The sequence below is a fragment of the Harpia harpyja genome, chromosome 6, assembly GCF_026419915.1.
Source record: "Harpia harpyja isolate bHarHar1 chromosome 6, bHarHar1 primary haplotype, whole genome shotgun sequence".
NCBI lineage: Eukaryota > Metazoa > Chordata > Aves > Accipitriformes > Accipitridae > Harpia > Harpia harpyja.
The window spans coordinates 70,319,291-70,342,065 of NC_068945.1; the positions used below are offsets into that span (position 1 = coordinate 70,319,291).

The 22,775-nt window shown below is 53.5% G+C and overlaps 1 protein-coding gene across 1 annotated transcript in view; it reads right to left on the minus strand.

Annotated features, from left to right (window-relative positions):
- SHANK3 (SH3 and multiple ankyrin repeat domains 3) overlaps positions 1-22,775 on the minus strand; it is a 363,156-nt gene that overhangs the window by 1,299 nt on the left and 339,082 nt on the right.

Below are 22,775 nucleotides of genomic sequence, written 5' to 3' on the forward strand. Positions count from 1 at the left end.
ATCGGCATGCTCTCAGGTCCCGCCATGGACTCGGAGCAAACCAGCGCTCCCGAGAACATCGGCCAGTGGGGGCAGAGCCCCTTCCCAGGAGAAGAGGGAACCTTCCAGCATCTCCCCAGAGAGTGGCACGGGGACGGGAGGACGGTCGTGCCACCCCAAGGATGGAGGCAGCAGGGTCAGATCATCACCCGGCGGCGGTCAGCCCTTTCGTGTGGGCTGAAGCAGCCCAGAGGTGTATGGACTGGTCTTCCCCTTGCGCTGTGCCGTGTCCGCCTCCCCGGCTTGCACCCTGTGCCGTGGTGGGCACAGGCCGTGGAGCTGGGGGGGGGCAGCTGCCACTCTGCCCGCTCGCCACTACGAGAGCCTCTGATGGGGGACGAACCACGCCGCAAGCACGCCTTCCGTCTGCCCTCGCCTCTTGCCTTTATTGCCTCCCCGGGCATAAACAAGTACTCTGGGTATGCGAAAAAAAATGGGATCTAGAACCTGACAGGGCAAGATGATGGAGGATGAGTCCTTTGAGCGCAATGAGCCCCAGCCTGGGAGGCCTCAGGAAGGCATGCTGCTGCCCGGCCCTGTTCGTGCCCTGCTTTGGGCACGTGCACCCACCGCTGACTGCGACTGGGGATGTGACTCCGACCGGGAATGTGACTCCGACCGGGACAGACCTGGGGCTCCCGTGTGGTCTCTCTGTCCTGGCAGCGAAAGCGAACGCAGCAACCTGAATCCACCCCGGGGCTGTGGTCACTGCTCTGTGGCAGCCTCTGATTGAGGCTGGTGGGGTCTCAGCTCCGAGGAGGGCTCTCAACAGGGGCCCACGTCCTGCAGCAGCTCAGGGGCCTGGATGCTTCCACAGCAGAAGTGCTGCAGCCCTGACCGAGCCTGAGTGGGGAGGAAGGGTCCGCTGCTTTAGGGCTGCACAGTCCTGGGCCAAGAGGCACGGCATTACGGGGGCTGGGTTGCTTATCTCTGTGCTAAACAGTGCATGACCACTTGTTTGGGTCAAGCAATGTCAGTTCGCTCATCCTCCAAACTAATCGATAAAATGCAACAGAACTGCAGCTCCCTGGTGCCTGGATGTGACGTCAGTTAAAAAACAAGCAGTCCTCCGGGCTGCCGTCACGGTGCCCCGCGTGCAGCCCGGCGCAGTACGGCACATCTGCTTCTCTGCCACCCCCCCAAGCTCTGCCCTCCCATCTCAGGTCCCTCCTGCTACAGCGGACACTCTGGAAACCTGTTGCTGGCAACAGGAGTCCAAGGGCTACAGTTAATGGCATAGACCTGCTGCCACTAATGCGCACGCGACACAAGATCCACACCTCTGGGAGGTTAATAAGCACTAATGATTTCTTAGAGAGATGGCTCCGAGAAGATTAGCTGAATGTGGATATGAAGGGCTGTTCATAGTCTGTGGGCTCAGGCACATTTCCTCTGATGCTTATTTTCCTGCCACCTTGGCACAGAAAGCAAGAGGATTATAAAGAAGCATGACAATGAATCACATTTGGGAAGCTCCGTCACTACAGAATAGGAAGAGCTGAATGACCTTGAGGGCTGCAGTACAAGAAGCAGAACAAAAAGTGACAGTACAAAATACGGTGTCCTGCTCAGAGGGCTGGCAAAGGCTCTGCTCTCTACTGGAAGTGATGAAGGGAGAGAAAGTTCTGGGTCTACTGACAGACCCCAGGGCGGGGGTGACTGGGAGGCACCAATGTGGCACGGCCATGGAAAGGCAAAAGAAACACTGCAAGATCTAAGGTGTGTATTGCTCACAGACATAAGGATGCATTCATGTCACCATAGGAGACACTACTACACTCTCATTTAAAATTCTGAGCACAGTTCTGGTCACTCATGTTCAAGAAAGGTAAATGAAAACAGGAATGGCTGCAGACGCAGCAGCCAGCGTGCCAAAGGCTTGTTTAACCTGCCCAAGGTGGGACAGAGGGGGAAATTGCTGTCAGAGTCTGTGAAAGGAGAAGAGAGACTTAAGCTGGTGCGTACTGCAGAGACCTGCAGCAGCCCTGTGCAAGCACACTCACCGAAGTGGTAGATGCCCAACGGCTGTCCGGCAGCACAGGCTTTGCCAAGAGTGGAGATGCAGGTTGCACAGAGACCCACATCATGTGGCAGGCTGTGCTGCAAGGCCTGCCTGCCACTTGGCTTTTTTGTTTGGTGGCTTACAGGGTCTGGGAAGTTGGTTATTCCTGCTCTTGGGGAATGTGATTGCTGGAACCACATATGAGGAATCAGCTGTGTGCCCAAGCTTCCAAGGCTGGCATATCCTTGCAATGATGAGACAGTGGTGCCATGGCAGACCTGTCTGGGCACAGCTGGTCAGCAGATGTAATCTGTAGGTCTGTTCTCCTCTGCAGAGCACCAGCTTGGTCAGTTGGCAATATACTGTTGGCTCTCAACACCTTCAGCAGCCCTGTTCTGCCAACCACACGTTATGTTGCAGACAGCCCAGCAGTCTTCAATGTCCCGTCCAGCTCTGGAAGCTGACTTCATTATGGGCCATCAGTCCAATTATTCAGTCACAGGCACTTCATCCTGCTCTGAAGCCAGGTAAGTTTTTCTGGATGTGATCGTTCACAAGTGGCACCTCAGCACATTATCCCTTCCACGGAATTGCACATTACGCACAGCGACAATATCTGCTTAGGGTTTTTTTTTTCCTGGATCACCACTGCTCTTTATTGCAGGTTCGTGTTGGCACATCATGCGTTTTGCCCAACGAACACACACCGACAGAGATGTGTACCAGCCAGCTGTAGCCAAGCTGAGGCCAAGTGCTGCTACGTTTTAGGATGCTGCTGTCGAAGACTTCAGCTTTGTCAGGTTTCATGAACACTATGGTATTGTCCACTTCTCCTTTAGGCAACATCAAGTCAATGTAACTGGGGAGCTTAATAAGAAAAATGAAATGCTTTCTTCACTTTCCATTTCTGGTGGTGCTCCAGCTGGTCCTTGGAAGACCAGCAGCCCAGAGGTGGTGGGATTGCTGGTTGCCACAGGTTTCTCTGTGAGTTGGGACGTGGCAGCTCTAATCACTGTTGTAGGGCTGCCTTCAAGCTTGTTGTCTTTGAACACGTGCAATCCAGGTTCTGGCAGCTCTCAACCCCTGTCCCGCAGTGCTCAGTGGTGGCAGTCTGTTGGCACCAGCAGTTGCAGTAGATCGGTTGCCTGGATTGCTGCTTCAGTGCAGCCAGAAAAACTAGTCTTCTGAGACACAGAAGACAAGGCCTGATTCGTGCACCACAGCGCACACGTGGAACTGACTGGAATCAGCAAAGAGGGAGAACAGGTCTCATGGGAAGCAGGCTCACAAGCAAAGAAACACCAGCTTGATGAAAAAGGCAGTTCTAACCAAAGAAAGAGGGATTATGCATTTGTAGGACAGCTAACTAAGCCTTCTGGGAATACTTTTACTGAAGGTATTAAAAAGCAGGTTTCTTGAATAAGTCACTAATGGATGAGGATTCTTCCTTTGAACTCTGTATCTCAGTCCAAATTTCTTCAAGAGTAACAAAGGCGACGACTGATTCAGCAACAGAGGTAATGCACTTCTCATCACTCCAAAGAGAAATGCTTTGCTTTTGCTCGGCAAGGCTTTCATGTTGCTGCTGTTGGCTTCCAGGTGTTTTCGTACCGGCCTTCAAAAGCATCTCCATTGCTTTTCATTAGAACTGCATGAAGGACTTGCCTCCTGTGATGAACAACCTTCGCTAACTGATGAGTGAGACACGAGACTGCTCTCGTGATTCTCCATCGGTGCTCGGTGCACCTAAAGGCTCTGACTTCACACTTGGCGCTATCTGTGACCATGGCCAGGCTGTGCTTTAGGGCCAGGGCTGGAGACTAATCGTCTCTCTCTTTTTGCTTGAAATGCAGACGGATACTTTGAGGCTTCCTGCCTAGATTGGTGCATGCACAGATGACATGACACCTCTACAGTTCCCATTTTTGGAAGGGTTTTGTCTTCCAGAATTGTCTCATGAGATCTGTGCTCGAAAACAGAGGACAAAGGGGAGGAGTATAGAAAGGAAAGAAAGTCTCTCTGGAGACCCTCCAAACCAAAAATTAGAAGCACTTGTGCTACGTGTCACCATGGAAATAACACGACCGCCAAACAGGACATAAACTCACTGGCACGAGCTGCACGCTCTCACACGCCGCTTCGCAAGCGAGAACGGTGTCCAGGGGAAAGCACTTCCCATCCCCTGCCTGCGCCCCAGCTCTTGCTGACAGGCTCCGTTCAGATGAGTTTTCTTTTGGTGGATGGCTGGTGAAGGGGTATGGGCCTGTTTCAAAAGCTGGAAGGAAATACGCTTCTTCACAGAACCTTGAAGAAGTCCCATTGACCAGAGGGCCAAGCGAAGCCTCATCACAAAGGAGCCAGGAAAGTCCTTCTCTCCCCAGAGCTGGATGCTCTGCCCAGGCAGTCAACCCCCAGGACGAGAGGCAGCACCACAGCCGCCCTGCTCCAACAGCGGGCACGGCACCAGTGGCAGACAGAGCTGCGTTACTGGGAGATTGATGAGCTGTTCTCAGGGACCATTTGCCAACCCACTGCTCTTCCTTAACTACTGAATTTTGGCAAGAAATTTGTTCCTGGCTCTCAGCAAAAGAATCCAAAGAGAGGATAAGCTTATCCCCATAAAGAAAGCCCACAGGGAAAAGGGTGCCCAACAGTGCGTGATGCTTATCTGAAGAACTACTGAGAACAAGGTTTTTCACTGAAGGCGATCTAATTTCCTGCTGTCATTTTTTCTTAGGACTCTACTAGTGCAGCCAGTGCTTTCATTAGGGAAGATAAATCTGTCACTTCCGAGTTCTTCTCTTTCACAGTAGAATAACAAAGGGATGCTGCAAGGGAACACCTGCAAAACTGATACAAACGAGTGGGGTTAATTGTACCCAATGTACTGTCCCTCCTGAAGGCAATGAGTAACTCCACCAGCATCTGGAGGGCTGATCATGCTGAAGAAGCACTGGAAGAGTTCCTCTTCAGATGAACACAAGAATGAGGAAACCAGGAGAGAACTGTTAAATTTTGTAACTCTAAGGGCTGCTACACTTCTGTATGGAGTCTCCTGAGCAGAAATAAATGCAGAACCTATGGGCAGCGCTTATGCATGAAGTTCTACAAATCAGGCAGCTTGGTCCTGTGAATCATGGTCTGCAAAGATCGGTTACCTCAGGCACAGCTCTTGTGTTCTTGGCACATGTTGGACTTACAATGCAGACAGCTCAGCAGTGCTGAACACGTGCAACTGGTCTAATGTTTCCCGAAAGAGCTTTCACAGGGGTCAGAGACTTTATGAAGGGGCTCAGCAACTGCATTGTGCATAAGCAATAAAGCTGATGTTTTCCAAAAGCAACTGCTGTACCGCACAAGCACAGTATAATCAGCGGGTACCTCCATGCATGAAACAGCTCTGCTGCAGCAATTCAGACTAGTGTGCCACCTGCCTAGGAATCCCAGGTAAACTTCCTAAAACTTCAGATTCTGCCCAGACGACATTTCCATTGGAAAGGTATGCATTTTGGGGAGAACTCAGAAGTAGGGCACCTCTATACCCCTTTTCTGACAAGGATGGCTCCTTTGGACCAGACTGCAGGTCTGTTCCCTTCAGGAAGGCGGTCAGTAAGAGTGCCAAAAAAGATCAAGTGGATAACCTGTTAACTTGGTGTTTGGGAAAACAGCCCATATGGCACCAGGCAGAAGGAGGCTAAGGGGGGGGGTATCTGCAGGGGCTTCACCTTGCCCTGGCTCTCCAGCAAATCAGCTGCACCCCGCTTGTGCCAGGGCCATCAGTGAGGAGGAGGAAGCTCAGCATCCAGAAAGCAATCCCTCTTCTTTTCCTTCCACAGCCCATCGAGTTGTTATAGCAACCAACATGCTTAGGTCTAAGCCTAATATTTGGCAAGTGGCAGCCCACTCTTGATGCCTGTCTTGGCTTGCAGCCACTGTCCGGGTGCTCGGCAAAGCGGTCACCATAACACCACAGAACTCCTGTCTTCAAGGAGGAGGACACAGGGAACGATAGGCTGGCCAGCCTCCCATCAATCCCTGGGATGATGATGGAACAAATCATCCTGGTAACCATTTCCAAACATACTGAGGACAAGAAAGTGACTGGAAGTGGACAGCATGGCTTTACAAAAGGGAAATCATGCCTCACCAACCTGGCAGCCTTCTAGGCAACCTGACTAGGTTGGTGGGTGAGGGACGAGCAATGGATTTTGTTTATCTTGACTTAGCAAAGCTTTCAAAAAGCGTCTCCCATAACATCCTCACTGACAAACTGGTGAAGTATGCACAGGACAAGTGGAAGGTGAGGTTGATTGGGAACTGGCTGAACTGCTGGACTCGAAGGGCTGTGGTCAGCAGCACAAAGTCCAGCTGGAGGCTAGTGACTTGTGAGGTACACAACCCCCCGGGGTTGCTATTGGGACCAACACCTCTTAATGTCTTCATTAAATACCTGGATGATGGGGCAGAGGGTATCCTCAGCAAGTGGAGATAACATACATTTTGTGCAGATGTCACAAAATAGAGGAGCAGCTGATAAACCAAATGGGTGTGCTGCCCCTCAGAGCGTCCCTGACTGACTGGAGGAATGGGCCAAGAGCAATCTCATGAAGTTCAACAAAGGGAAATGCAAAATCCTGCACCTGAGAAGGTGGGAACAACCTCACCCACCAGTATATGCTGGGGGCTGACCAACTACAAATCAGCTTTGCAGAGAAGGACCTGGGGCTGCTGGCAGACACCAAGTTGAACGTGAGCCAGCAACGTGCCCCTGCAGTAAAAAAGGCTGTTGGTGTCCTGTTCCATTAGGAACAGCATTGCCAGCAGGTCGAGGGAGGTGGTCCTTCCTCTCTGCCCAGCACCAGTGGAGCATACCTGGAGTACTGTGTCCAGTACTGGGCTCACCAGTACAAGAGAGACATGGACTTACTGGAACGAGAGTCCAGTGAAGGGTCACAAAGATGATTAAGGTATTGGAGCATCTGACGCAGTAGCAGAGACTGAGAGAACTGGGACTGTTCATCCTGGAGAAGAGAAGGTTCAAGGGGACTTCATCAGTGTGTATAAATACCTGATGGGGGGAATAAAGACGATGGAGCCACACTCTTCTCAGTGGTGCCCGTGACAGGACAAGAGGCAACAGGCACAGACTGAAACACAGGAAATTCCATCTAAACATACAAAATCCCTTGTTCACTGTGAGGGTGACCGAGCACTGGCACAGGTGGCCCAGAGAGGTGGTGGAGTCCCCATCCTTGGCGATATTAAAAACCTGACTGAACAATGTCCTGGGCACACTGCTCTAGGTGGCCCTGCTTGAGTAGGGGGGAGGACCAGATGATCTCCAGAGGTTCCTTCTCACATCAACCATTTTGTGAGTCTGTGAATTCAGACTGTGGAGGGCCAGCACAGACCTGCCATCAGCCAACAGCAAATGCCCCGATGAGAAAGTAACAATGCACAGAAGCCCATTATTCCAGGTCATTCCTTTTTGCTGGAGCTACCCAGTGGCAGAGCCCTCTAGGAGGCTTTATGCTGAGAGTGCTTGAGCTGATAGACCTTCCTCCAGACCTTTCTGCCAGTGTCCTCAACCTTCTTTGGTGCACATGCAGCAAGCAAACAGCAACATATTCCTGCAGCACCATCAATGCCCAACTTTCCCTGCCAGCCCCCACCATTTCAGTATCAGCTTTCATTCCTCAGTGCCTGTGGTGCACTGGAGTCATCAGGAACATTGCCACCATCAGATGGCCACAGTTCATGGGGACTGTGCTCTTTGGCCTGCAGAATCAGCTTTTGCCCATCTCTTTACATTTATTAGCACTGAACTTTCTCTGCTGTCATGCAGGTCACTCATTTAGCTTGGCAAGTTTCCCTCTAGCTCTTCACTGTCCTCCCTAAGTTCGCTGTCCCCCAAAACTTCATGTTTTCTGCAAATCATGAATTCTCATTAATCATGGTGGTTTTCATACGATTAATAAATCTATTAAATTAAATGAGACCCTACTACAAAAATACCTGTCTGCTATTAACCTTCTTCCACAATGAAAACTGACAAGCTATTTCTACTCTTCATTTCTGGTATTTTTTTCTCTGTAAAACATGTTCAGACTGAAGTCTTACTACTTGCTTTGAAAGAATTCCTCAATATTAATAATCTCTCTCCTATGCCTCCGATGCCCAGCTCCTGAACCGCAGTCTGGAACAAGGACTGCTGACTTTGCTTCTGAGAGAGGGGCAGCTGGCAGGAGAGCACAAGCTTGCCTGCCCAGGAGTGACTTTCCTGAGGACTGTCGAGTGTGGAACAAACATGGCTCCCTCGAGCCAAGCGTCTGCAGAGTCAGAGCATGCTGCGTTCAGCTCAAGTCTCAGGGCGGTGTCTAACCACGGATAAGACAACAAATCACAACCAATCCACTTGTAATTTTCTGTCTGGCGAGGGGAATGCTAAGGAACCCAAAGCATCCCTCACACATCGCTGGAGGCACTCAGCCACCACGCAGGCAGCACACCAAGACTTCAGTCCCCAGGTGAGTGCAGACCTGCCAACACTGATGAAGTGGAAGATACTCAGGGCAATGAAACAGTCTAGAGGACAAACTGTCCTGCCGGAAGGCATGTGTACCACTGACACACCTCTGCACTGGGGACTAGTTAGAGCCAGTGTCTCCCGCATCCATGTCACACCATGGTACAATGCAAACCTTTTCTTTTTCCAGAAAAAGGAGGGGAGAGATTTCAGTTTCTACATCTAAGTGAAGTCCTTCTAGATTTCTTCAGTCTGCTCGGGATCTTGATTCCTTCTGCTTATTGCAAGAGCAGACAAGGGAGGAATTCCTAGAACTAGTGCAGATTCAGCATCTTCCTTGACACTGGGGATGACAAAGAGATGGGAAAGCTGATTCCTACAGCTTAAGCAGCAAGTGAACACATAGCAACCAACGGTGTGAAACAGGACAGCTCTGTGCTGCTATTTGGATGTTCAGCAAGAGACCCTCATTTAACAATGCGAGTTTTTAATAAACCCTAATGCCAGATCACGTAGGGCCAGCGAAGTTTGTAGATCACACTTGAGGCTGCAGGAGAGTAGTGCAGTGATGCAGCCAGAAGCTCCCTGAGCACAGGAGCTACAAGTGGGAGAATGCTTTACAGTACAGCTGTAGACAATTACTTTTGAAAACCACAGTAACGTATTAAGTTGCTTAAGCTGTGACTTCCTACATGCCACAGCATGGGGCAATAACTCCTAAACTGCTGCTGGGCTGAGCTGCTATGGCTACACTGCATGGGCAGCACCAGGTAGGCTTTCTGGTTGGGGTGAGTGCTGGAAGCAGCCTGCGTGTGTTACAGTCGGGTGTCAGGAGAACAGCCACCACAGCAGATCCCGGCAGCGCGGGTTGAAGCCTGGTCTGACCTGCACAGCCAGCTCAGCTGGCCTGGAACATCGGAGAGGAAGGTTAGGGTCAGGGAACACCATCGCACACAGAAGACATCAACTATGAAACACTCTGCGCGGTCTAGCGGGGACAGGAAAATGAACAAGTCCGTGGAAGGCAAAGGCAAGCAGACACAAATGGAAAATAAGGCACATGTGCCAGGTTGGAAGATGATGTGGACCCAACTGAAGCAACAAGGGAAGACCCAACCGTTCCAGCTCTGGATGCCTTCAAAGCACAGCGGGCAGCTCTGGGTGCACTTCTGGGAAATGCCTGAAGAGACAAATGGTGGGGGCCTGAAGCTCTTCTCGCCCGAGGAGCATCTCAGACTGACCTGGATGAAGCTGCACTAGGTTTAATGAATGATTTTCTGGATTCTTGTCTAATCACTTTAAGCAGAGTAGAAAAATCCACTCCAAAAAGCCGTGGTGACTGTCACTGTTTTACCTCATTATGGGAGGACAAAGCTGAAGATCTAAGCAATGGGATGGTATCACTGATGAAACTGTTGCTCCTGCTACTATTGATTTTTCCCTCTCATAACAAATAACAGTTTTCCTCTTCTTCACTCTGTATAAATTCCTCCACACGGGAATAGGGCCTACCCCTGCAGGTGTGGACTGATGGAAAAGGAGCCAAGAAGTTGTGACTTTTCCTTGAGCTGATGTGGGGAAGCAGTGTGTGTGTTTGGGGCGGGGGGGTGGAGGAAGGACAAGATGGGGAACCCTGGCTGGTGCCTGGATAACAGAAGGATGAAGCTGCTGCTCTGAGGCTTTGGGTTTTGTTGCAGTGCAAGGTGCAACCGAAGACAGAGTCCTGAACTGGCAAGATGCTGAACGGACGATATTCACCTATGGACCGTCCACTGCCCCAGGTCCTCCTACGAATGCATTATCCCAATAAAATATAGAGGCTGGATTTGGGAAAAAACCAGCCAGCCATGAAAACCCTGGAGGTATAATCCCTTTTGTGGCTTCTCAATGTAATGTCTCCTTCCTGTTTCAAAGCTGCCTTTTTTTCTCTCTCTCTCACTCTGTAATTCTCCTCTTCTCTCTGATCACACTTCTGCAGCCGTAACAGTAGTCATTCTTGCTGTTCACTGCTAGAGCATTTTCCCCTGACCTCAAAAGACTAATCGACCTTCCTAGCTCACCACATTGTCCTACAGACTTCAGCAGGACCTGTCTTTGGGGTCAGAACAGCCTGTCCTATCTTCTCCTGAGCTCCTGGCTCACACTCACAGGCGTCTGACCTGGAGCAGAGTGCCTCTGTGCTCAGCAGTCTCTGCACAGAAGATGACAGGATGGTGACAGCCACCGGCTGCTCGCAGAGCTGTGGCATTTGATGCCCAGCTGTCATTTACTGGCCCTCTGATAGCACCTAAAGGCTCAGAAGCGAGGTCCTAGTCCACAAAGTGCCCAGAAAAGAAGGACTCGGCACTCTTCCTATTTCTTGTTCCTTGCTGGTCTCGGATGAGCTGGGGGAGGGCATGTTTGTTTTTCAGTACCTGATTCCCAGCTCTGAGAGCCAAGATGGTGCATCCCTTCTGTCATCCCCGATGGTGGGCACTGCGCAGGCTACGTGAAGCCCTGGGGACACCACCACGTGCCCTGCACTGGAGCACGTGTGGGAGAGCAGGGGAACACGGCTTCACGCAGCCTGCATCGTGCTTACTGCAAGTGCTACGGGCAAGAAGAGAGCGGTGTGTGTTGCTTGAGAAACACTGGGCTTGCCTCTTGCTGCGCTGGAGCCCCAGGTGGTTCCCTGAGGCTCGGGCAGGGCAGAGGCACTGTGGCTGTCCGGACACGGAGGTTCAGTTGAGCCGTTTCATTGCTTTCCTTCAGACCCAGCTCGCCCTGTGCATCTCACCGACGACTAAAACCTGAGCCTGGGTTACGGGCTCCGCTTTCTGCCTGGTGCCAGTGCTGGGCTGGGTGCAGGGCCAAGCACCCTCTTCGTGCGGAGGAAAGCAGGTCTGAAGCTTTACATTTTAGGTGACAAATTTTGTTGCAGGGGAGGAGGACCACAGTCTGCAGTGAATGCTTGACCCTCTGTGCAGCTAATGAGCAGGGAAGCTGGCCAATCGGTGTTTTAACTGTGATGGCACAGAAGGTTAATCTACAGGGTCAGAAGACAGCTAATTATGTACACAGAGCTAACCCCATGCCTCTAGCCAGCAGCAAGCACTTGTGCATCTGAACTGATGGTGCCTTAGACCTGTTGTAGAATTGAGTCTCCTCGCTTGTGCACCCTAAAAAATACCCTGGGTTTACAGCACCCCTCCCTTCCAGGGAATTAAATGCAAAAACCTGTGCTAAGAAGACATTAAAGGTGCTCAGCTAAGCAGGCACCTGTAAAAGCCAGCATGGATTACATATCGAGGCTCATCACTGATCCTTTTGGACCAAGACAGCAGCTAGCCCTAACCCTAACCTCTTCAGGAAGCAAATGGGAGTAACACCCCACTCGTGACGGGCCCCGGGCAGAGGCAGTGCCTGCTGTTCCCCTCTCCTGCTCGTGTTTACGCAGCCCGCTCGCATGCTGAGCACAGCTCCAGGCAAGGGCTCCCTCCGCCGCTGGGCAGTGCGGGGAGCGAGGGGGAGAGTGGGGGGCACGCAGTCCACCGCAGCGCCCTGAGCACGGGCATGGGGCTGCAGCCCGCAGGAAAGTACCAGCCAAGGCTCTGACGCGTTCACACTTGCTCCACTGGAGCTGAGCCACAGCCCGTCTGCAGCCTCGGGCCCCTCATCAGGGCTGCGCTCAGCGCTCCCACGGCTGCGCAGGGCGGCTGCAGCTTACGCTCGGAGTCAGGCAGGGATGCTGGGTGCGGACGAAACAATGTCCAAAGCTTTTACACAAACAGGGCTGTGCAACAGAGAGGAAACATCAGCTGACAATCACGGTCAGTCAGATGGTGCTGGAGGGGAGCAGGCACTGCCATTGTCTGAAACGCTGGCTCAGCGGAACGGGGACAAGCCGGCTCCCATTCAGTGCAGCCAGTCTTCATCCCCAAATGCCTTCTGACCAGCTGGTGCTGCCACAGGGGCTGCTGGGCAGCGTCCTAACAACGTGGGGGCAGAAAACAGACTGAGCAGACTAAATTTGGCCTGTCCTGCGCCAGGTAGCACAAAGCTGAGGGATGAGCCAAGTGCCCACAGTGCTAACACGGGCGGCAGATCTCCCCTGGGTGCAATCCTGAACACTCAAGACGCTCTGCGACACCAGCAACAGGACTGAATGCATGAAGACATGGGCATATGCAATGACATGAGGACCCTCCCACTGCTGACCACACGCAAATGAAGCAAGATTTGCTGTGCAGAACCTGAGGCATGAATCTCTCCGTCCAGCTCTAGCCAGAGCAGTGCTCCGTCTCTGGCCAGACCTATGGGCTCTACAACCTTTTGCTCCACCAGAAGGACTGAAGTGGGCCAGATGGCTTCCGAGTCTCCCACACCTCTGCTTAAACCAGCCGTGTGTTACAGTCTGGGACTGGAGCAGAGCTGATCCCTGTGGAAGGCATCCGTGCGGCTGTCTGGAAAGTGGTACGGCAGCCACCGCCAGCCCAGTGGTGGTGCAGGGCATCTGGCAAGAGGAGTTTCCTAGCGCTGCCGTTCTGCTCTCCCGGGACTGGCCCTGTTCAGCTGGGCACCGGGAAGGGGATGCAGACTCGGAAATTCAGCACTTGGCAGAAAATGACAAGTAAAATCAAACATGAGACTGCCCAGAGCTCTGCATGGGCTCTGGGGTTGCGTTCACACGTGGAAGCGACACAGATGTAGGTAGCTAGTTTCATACACACTACAGCTAAAAAAACCAGGACAGACGGACAAACACGGAAGAAGCACGACCAAGACCACACAGCTTGCCATGCACACTGGGGAAATTCGCCTGGTGGGCACCCAGATCAGGGAGCACGTGCCACAGCTCAAACCCTCCAGTGCCCTCCCAGGCCTGCGGGTCACCTCCTGGTGAGGAGAGGGATCCTGCCACTCAACACAAGTGACCTCGTGCGGACAGGCATGGCCTCTCTCAGGGTCTCACTGCCTGGCCCAGCCTGGTGAATGCACATAGCTCATCAGCCACAGTCTTGCGAAGGGATTCCAGCAGCTCTGGTAGCAACTGAGACCTGCTGGGGACATGGCCAAGGAGCTCTACCAGCAAAGACTCCTCCAGCAGCAACCATTAACCAGTTTGGGAGAAGAGGGGTCAGTTTCCTGTACCCTGATTTCCCTACACCTCTCTCAGGTGAACACTTATCCATGGTTTGGGTTTGTGCCAACAGTGACTTCCCTGGGGGACACCCTAAGCCACCCACCGTGTCACTGGGCTGGAGCTCCTGTGGCTCCGGGGTGCCTGCCCGAAGGCAGCACTGCCCTGCTGGTCTCTTCCAGCCCCCCCCCCCCCACTGGTCAACTGAGCCCCAGCCTGGGACGGCTGTATGATCTCAGGGTAGCAAGAGCGTAAGATGCTGCCGCCTCTGCCTCATGGGATTTTTGCTCCAGAAGGTGACCTAGGGACAGCCCACGACCGGGAAGTCAGGAACCCGCAGGGAAGGGGGAGCCTTGTGCATCGATTGCGGGGGGGGGGAAAGCTGCTGGGGCTCATAAAGGGGATGTTGCCTCCCGGGGCGGCAGCCGGCTCAGCCCCATCCTTGCTGGGGTCTCTCCCCACGGGGCTGGGTCGTGCCAAGGGGGCCCTGCCCCTGCACAGCCCTTGCTGGATGTCCCCCGGGGCAGCCGCGACGGGGGCACGCGGTCTCGTCCGGGCCACGGTACGAATCCCATGGGAGCCGGAGGGAATTTCCTCAGTCGTCACCTACGAGCAGCAGCACACGACATCACAGCACAGGGACACGGACATGCTACCGGGGCACACCAGGGCAGGAGGGGGACACTCACATGCCAGAGCAAGCGCCGCTGCCCGCTCTCGGCCAGCCGGGAGAGCGGGAAGCGGGACCGGCACGGGCGCGGGGAGACGAGGTGAGTTTGCTATGGGATGAGAACATGCTCACTTACACAACTCGCCCACCCTCCGGAGGCCAGAGGCGGTTCTAGACAGAGCAGCGCGGACATGCAGATGGAGAGCAGGAAGAGAGGCAATGAGAGAGAATGTTAGCTCCGGTCCGGGGCAGCAACAAGACGGAGAAGAGCGAACGGACTTCATCACGCGGCCCGAGGCCGGCACGGGGCCGAGGCCGAGCGGCACCGCAGGACTCCGGCCACGCCGCCAGGCCCGGGCGCCTCGGCAGGGCGTCCCGCGCCGTGCGGGCCTGGGGGCTCCGGCGGCGGCGTGCACGGCACAGCGGTGCCCCGCGCCGGGGACGGGGCAAAGGCTTCGCCATCTGGGGTGGGTGGCTGAGCCCCGGGCAGCTCTGGGGAAGGGGCGATCCTGGGGGGCAGCGGGGGGACCCAGGCAATGGCCGACGCGGGGCTTTTGGGGCCAGTGAAGGTCGGGACGTTGCAGACTGGCTGAGGTTACCTCCGTGTGTTTACTACAGGAAATGGGACATTCGTAATTGCGTGAATTCGACAGCCAAAGCCTGAAGGATTCGACAGTGCTATTTGTAACAGCTGGGAGGAGGAGGGGAAGAGACAGGGAAGGGACAGGACAGAGATTGGGGAAGGGCAGAAGAGGGAGGGGAAGGAAACAACATATGCATGAGAAAAAAATGCCCCACAGCAAGAACAAGAAAGAGCGGCAAATACAGTTCAACATCTTTTCTGACTTTACCCAATAGCTGCGTTAAGTGTTTTGCTTTCATGACTGTGAGAGTAACAGCTACAGCTAAAGGTCAATGGAATATTATTAGGGCCTCGCGAGTGAGTTAGTGTTTCCCAGAGAGGATATTCACAGTTCCTCTGGTACGGAAGTTTGCTTGAATCCCTTGCTGAGGTCTGTGCTGTGCCAAAGGACTTGCCCTGGGCTGGCAGAGGAAAATTCAACATTTGTTCTCCAGGGAGCAGGCAGGACATGTCGCATCTCCTCACAGGGGCAAGAGACCTTGCACCCGCTGCCTGGGTGCTGGGCTGCTCTATGGAGCTTTCTAAACCTTCTTTCTGTGCATTGTGAAATCCCTCAACTGTGGCTGTCGGGAGGGAGCCAGGCCTCGTCTCACCTAGGCGACACAGCCACCTCCTCCAAGCAGAGACTCATCTCCCTCATCTCCACTGCCAGGGCACTCGCTGTATCGGGGCGTTCCAGCAAGGGTTCAGTTTGGCATGGTGGCTACAAATGTCAAATGATCACTGCTTTAATTCATAGTTTTATCCCTTTTCTGCAGGCGAAGAGGCTGCACGCAGAATGGGAAGAAATGGCCAGGAGCCGTACAGAGAGCACGGCTGCCTCGGTCAGGGTTTGCTTGGCCAAACAGGGGACTGCAGGTGGAAAGCACGGTCAGGTAGCCACTGCGCATCACTAATAGCAGGGTCAAGTGAAGACTGTGCCATTTCAGCCAGAGGGTCTAGCCCAGTGCTGCGCAGCTTGCCGTGGAGGCATTTGGGCAGCCCCAGAGCGGGCTGGCCGGCCAAGAGGGACGCGTGGTTATCCCCTGGGGAACGGCAGGCACCTCCAGGGACAGTGTCCCAGCTCTGTCACGGTGACCATCTTGCTACACTGGAGGAGTGAGGTAGAAGAGCAAGAGGACTTCTAAACACACTTTAAACACTCTCCCTCTCATGCTTCTCCATACAAGAGGGTCTCGGCCTCCAGCTATGGTTTTTCTTGGGCAATTTTGCAGATGGTGCTGTCACTGGACTGTGAGTCTTTCAGCCACGAGCTCGTGCCTGTCTGTGCTCCATCATGCGACAGGGAGAATCAGGAGCAAACCAAAGTATTAGTGAACATTTACAACAGCAAAGTTCTGGCAGGGTCAGAGCGTTACAGACCTAAGAGCTGCTTATGCCTTAACTAAACGTTACATCTCTTGTTGCAGCAAGCCTGTTTTGTCCGCCCCTGATCTCTTCTTTGTAGGAAAAGGAAATGTAGGGCTAGTATCCATAGAAGACTTCCAGTCTCCTCATGTGTTGCCCCCAGGACTCTCCAAGCCAATCTCTTCCTAAGCTCTCACTGGAGAGTGTGTGCAACCGTGGCAGACTGCCTGCAGAACTGCTCCAAGGTAGCACGCAGGCCTCTTTCCATGCAGTCGCTTTGCCTCCTGTTTGTTGACAAAAGAACTGAAATTTGAATGGGTCCCTTCATATTTCTCTGTACAAGAGGAAAAGCCCTTTTTCTGTGACTTCCACTTCTAGTCCGCTAAAGCCCTGAAAGGAACAGCCCTTACAGCTCTTCTCCTGTGCTTGGGTGGTAAAACAACTGCATCGTGGGACCTTCCTGGACCTTGCTGAGCTGGACTCAGCAATGAGTGAACTCTTCAGGCTTTAACTCTTCCCTCTTTTGGGCCACTATGGCACTGACACAGTCCTGGTGGAACCCAGAGCTCTTCTCACCGAGGTCTACGACAACCCCTCACTGCTCTTCCCAAGTCTCGCTCTGGACAAGCATGAGGCAGAGTCACTGTTTGCTCTTCTACTCACTCGGAAGGATGAGTGGATGAGCTGTGATTAGTAGATGTTAGTGACCAGATGAGGTGAAGCCAGCTGTGCTTGCTGTGACATGGACACATGCTGAGACTTGCTACCCACAATGCCCCTGTCTCCTTGTAGGCAATGCACGTCAACATCAAAACCAGACCCTCCCTGGCCACCAGTGGCAGGAATCGCTGAGCCGGTGTCACATCAGTGTGCCGCCTCGGATCGAGGGGCGTGTTTCCCTGCGGTAGGTGCTCTCTCAATCACTACATTTTCACAGCAGCCCCCAGAAACTCTTGCTTTGCCAAATACCCAGCCTCCATCAGCTTATCTCTGAACAGCCTGTGCTTTCCCACTCCCTTGCTGGCTCCAGGGCCACGTCTATGGGGAAAAGCCGCAGAGGTGGACCGAGCCTCAGGAGTGCCCCATCCTTAGCCTGACATCCTGCGGTGAACGCTGGGAAAATGCCATGGCAACCAGGAGGGAAGAGCATCCTCCAGCACGCCGCTCTGAGCTGCCAGCAGAACGTGTGGCGAGCCCCCCTGCCGCCCGGGAGCCCCCGCCGCAGTGCCGGTGGCCCCGCTGCAGTACGCCTCCACGAGCAGAAGCCTCCTCCCACGGGAAGGGGAGACCATGGAGCAAAGAATGCATTTTTACAGTTACCTACGGAGATGCATTAAGCATCTTTAAGTCCAGCTGCCACAGGAAAGCAGGATAGAGACCTGCCAAGCCTCTGTCACGGGACTGCAGGTTTGTCTCCCTCTTCGATGGCTGCACTCGACACGTGAGGAAAGGTGGGGTGCTCGGGGGGGGCTTGCAGGACAGCACGCTACTGCGAGCACCAGCTGGGACTCGCAGGCTTTGTGGCCGTTAGCAGCCCGGCTGTTCCAGGCAGGGCTGCAGGGACACCCTGCTTGACGTCGCCAAAGGACGCTGCTGTCGCCTGCCGAGGGGCTTCAGCCTCCCGGCACACCGAGGCCGGGGGCTGCTGCCAGCACCCTGCCTGGGACTCTGCTGCTCAGCTGGAAGGCCACCTCCTCTCCAAACCTCAATGCAGTACAAATAACTTCCAGTGTGCCCCAAACTCCCTCTAGGGAAGGCGCTGAGAAGCGCAGATCTCAGCTGGCCTCATCAATGCCAATCTCCAGCTTTTCATCAGCTCTCCATGGACAATTCCCTTGACTGTGGAAAGAAAGCTGGTCTCTGCTTTGTGCATGAGTTTAGACACCATGAAGAGACAAAAAGCCTACAAGGAAACAGGGGGTTGTATCTGCAGCGGCTGAAAGCTTGCACCAGAAATGTTACACCATTTAACTGAAACAGAATTAATTGATGAGTTTATATAGAAAGAGGTAGCTTTACCCTAGGAGCTAAATGCCTAAAGGGCTTATTTTTCTTCTCTCTCTCTTTCAGATCTGTAGAAATACAAAGCAGTTGTGGGTTTCCAGAACAGCACTTGAAAAACTCAGTTTTGCATCTAAAATTCTGCTTCACATGATACATTTGGCATGTTCAGCTGTTGCTTTTTAAGATAAACAAACAAACAAACAAACAAACAAACAAAAACCCTTTGCAAAGCACCCTTTAACCCAGGTTCTTGGCTGCATTAGCTGGAGCCCCAAACTGGAACCGTGTTGACACTTCAGATGCTTCTGGCTTGACTCAACATGAGCTCATATTTAGCTCTAAAGGCTGGCCGATCAGCATTGCACCAACCCCGTCAGCAGAGGTGGGAGGTTGAGATCTGAGTGTGACTATGCGCAATGAGGGATGACACAAGCCTGATGAGGCTGGATGGCCATGGCTAGTCACAGGACGAGGGGACACTAAACAAGAATGCCATCTCAACACATGGTTTAACGTTGCACATTTAACGAGTGAGTCACCCTGAAGCGCACGAGTTCAGCCTCTGGTACTAATGCAGTTCTTCAGCTGGCATTTGCATTGCTAGCTATGACTCACTGGATCACTAATCAGAAACGTACACCTCTCATTAGTTAGTGTCAGCTTTATTGTGGTAATGGATGTCACACAATGAATCCATTTTAGCGTTCAGAAACAGCTCTGAGCTGTGGGGTCCTCGCACTGCTCCTGCTCAGTGGAACAACAGCTTGGCATCTGCTGCTGCATGAGCTCTGTCCAGGGGTGGCTGGGAAGTTCAAGTCAGAGAGACGCCAAGACGTCTGGTCACTCTCCTGCAGCTCAGCTTAGCAAAGGCTACTGCGTGTTGGGACACTGGATCTTCAAGGATCCCATTCATGTTAAACATGAAGATAGCTGCTGCTGGCCTCATGTCAGCCTTCAGAGACATGCTATGTCAAAGTAATGGTCAGGGTAGCTCCCAGCGGAGCAAAGTTCATGTGTCCTCAACTCAAGGGTCATCGCTTATTCCCATGGGACAGTACGAATGGAAGTTGTCACTCTGCTCTGCTGTCACTGTCACCGCCGAACTACGGCGTCTTGGTGAGGGCCGTGCAGAAGGCTGTATCTCGGCAAGCGGGCACGCTACTGCTTCGGGAGCAGAACCTTGCTCTGACAGCACGCAGTGCAAGGGCACAGCAGAGCTTCCCTCGCCACGCTCAGCCCTGGCCGGTCACACAGGGCCCGAGGAGCGGGGAGGATGGAATAAATATCGTCTCTATCGATTGCCTTAACTCTGACATTATGTTCTCATTCTCAGTATTTCTTGGCCTCTTTCTCAGTCCCTCTTGTCAAACGTCCTCCTGTGGAAGACTGTCTTGGAAGGAGATACCGCCAGAGTTAGAGTTATGGAGAAAGTGGTTTGTCTTCTGTTCCTGGGGGTCCCCAGCCAGGACCCTCACAGACCTCTGCAAGAGAAACGCTCCAGGACCTGCACTACAGCCACCACATGCAAAGAGAAGTTACCTGCTCTTAGATGTAACTACTGTAAATTCAGAATTTAATGTGCTTAGAAAGAAACTCCAGCAATGAAAGCTGTCACCGCAGGCAAGCTGCTCTGCCTGCTTCAGCAGCTCCTGGAGTCCCTGGAGGGGTACTGGCAGCTTCTGGGTGGCTCCTGCAAGGGCACCTCATCATCCCCAAGTCCTGTGGAACTCCAGGACACCTCTGGTGCTAGGTAAGATCTTCAGTTTGGCTCACGACCCTTTCTGGAGCAGAGCTAAATGTAAGAATGACAGAAAAAGCTGCAGCACAAGTCAGGCCCTGTGGACGGGCTCCAACGGGCTCTGGCTGCAGCATCGCCTGGCCAAAGGGGTGCAGCACCCTTCAGCCCCCGAGGGGATGCTCAAGGGCCATCCCTGCTGGCAGCGGCAATTGCGCCAGCATGGTCCCACCTCACTCCTCCTTAGCAGCACTGCTGTATTTAGGGGTGGCTGTTGTGGGAGGTTTAGGTAACACTGTCGTTCTCAGGACAGGCCCAGGGACTGGAAAATATGTCCTGAAATGGGTTGTCTAAGCTTATCTAACTGGTCTTTACATTATTTTCTGAATTTACAGCAATTTCATAAAAGAGAGGAATTTTCACAATGAAGGACGGTGGCTGACATCATTAAATATTCTATTTACAGCTGACTTCCTGGGAAATCTTTCATGTCTTTGAACATCAACCGGGAGCATAGAAATTTCAGAGATGAAAGGCCATGACTTTCAGAAAAAGGAATGAGAACATTTAACTCTGCGGGACCGTTGAAAGTGCCAAACACTTGGTGGCAGGGTAGGTAAGGAGAAGAGGATGGACTGCACTTCCCCAGTGCAGGAGGACGGGGTCTCTACAGAGGGTGATATGCAGCACTGTCATGTCATAGGGCAGGAGCTGAGGCAGGCTCTGCTGCTCCTGGGAGAGACGAGGGTGAGGGAAGCACACTGCCTACTGGAAGCACAGGAATCAAAGGGAAGCAGTGGTGGAGGACAGGAAGGGGTTAAAGAGAGGCAGAGGATGGAGAAGGGGTGTCTCCTAGAAATGGGGGGTACCTGCACATCTCTGCTGGGAGGCTGTATGGGGAACAGCAGATCAGCCACACACGGTGATCCGGACGGACATGGGAGGCCAGGGAAGGAAAGAGGACAGGCAGCTGGGGGCTGCGCTCTGACACCACGTGGAGTCACAGGCACTTTTCGCTGCTGGCTCTGGGAGACCAAAGGGGGCTGAAGGCAGATGACCCGGCAGCCCCTCCACCCAGCCCGGGTGAGGGAGGGCCAGCTGGACCCCAAACCAGGTCTCAGCAAAGCGCTGATGCCTGGCATGGGTAAGCTGTTTGAGATGCCATGCCTGGTTGCCATTAAAAGCTAGTAACGTCCAAGTTCGCTAGCGTCACTGAAGATACGCACACTCAGCACTTTTTAGGAATATGAGGCATGGTGTGCCTGATTTCAGAAGGGTCCTCAAATGCAATTAAACTAAGTGCATTCAGCACAGGACCCCGTGGTTCCCAACTGAGCAGTGCAGGGAGAAGGGACCACATGTGAGACACTGCTCTCAAGGGAGTGGCTGTAATGTGCATTTGAGGCCAAATCCAGAGAGATAGAACAGTGTAGCAGGGCAAGATCCGGACATTTTATTCCACACTGTGGTTGTAACTACAAGTTTGGTACCTACCGAGAGGTGGATCACCAGTGCAGCCAGGCTGGCACTGCCAACCCAGGCACTGGCAGGGAGATGTGAGCCAGCTGAAGGATGGAGCTACATGAACATTCCGGGACAGGACACCTTGTCCCCCATGCTACAGCTGGAAATGTCACCAGCTGTGCTAGCGCTGTGTGGACTTGTAACCCATCACTGTGATGATCGGGTTAGAAAAACCTTTCCAAAAGAAGGGTTCCCCTTAGCTCAGAGCTCCCTGCTGAACTGGCACCTTGCTGACCCCCAGCAACCACCCACTGGTGATGCCGGTGGGACCTGCTTACTGTGGCTTTGCTACTGTGGGAGGTGTTGTGTGGCTGCATCCTGAAAGGATGGAGTAAGGCTGGAGATTTTGGGTCACTTCCTGCTGTAACTTCAAACTTCAAAGCCTTGTACGGGTTCGCTCTCAAATCTTGGGTTCTAATTTAGAGTTTTTTGGTTTAGTTTAGTTTTACAGCTAGGGGGGCATGTCGGGTGAAAGCATGGGGCAAAGGGGCCACTGCTGCCATGGGGGCAGCAGGTCAGAACAAAGGCTGGGTGCTGGCAGGTCGGTGGGTGGTCTGGCACGGAGGAGATGCAGGGCAGCGCGAGGGACACGGAGAGGTCCGTGCTGCCTGGGGAGCGTGACGGTCACAGCTCCAGTGTGGGAGAGGGAACTGGCGTCTCCTGAGTGCTGCGAGGGATGAGGGAACCCGAGCGTGCCTTTGTAAGAGTAAGAGGCTCCTGAGTGTCCTGGAGTCCCTCTGCTGTGAGCTTTCAGATCTCCTGGGCCGGCCGGGTTCTCCGCAGGTCTGTGCGTGGAGGAGAACAAGGGGTGGGAGGATCTACCACGCTTATGTGCTGCGTAGATACCTCTGAGCCCGCAGCCAACCCACCGGCTCACCAGCATGGAGACGTGTGTGACCCAGCGCTGCGCTCAGCAGGATGCGGCTGCTGCGAGCGCCCACGGGAAGGATGCCCGGCTGCACCCCCCTGCCCGGAGCCATGCGTAACACCCCCCAGCTGCGCCCTGCCAAAACACCTCCCTGCGGGTCACCAGAGCTGGCTCGTTCCAGAAACGGCGCCGAGCTCTGCCTCAGCGAACAAAGGTCGGGGTGGTGCTGCTGTGTCCTTTCTAAGGGCTGTCACAGACCACCCTCGTGACGGCTCCCACTCAGCAGTGACTGACCAGA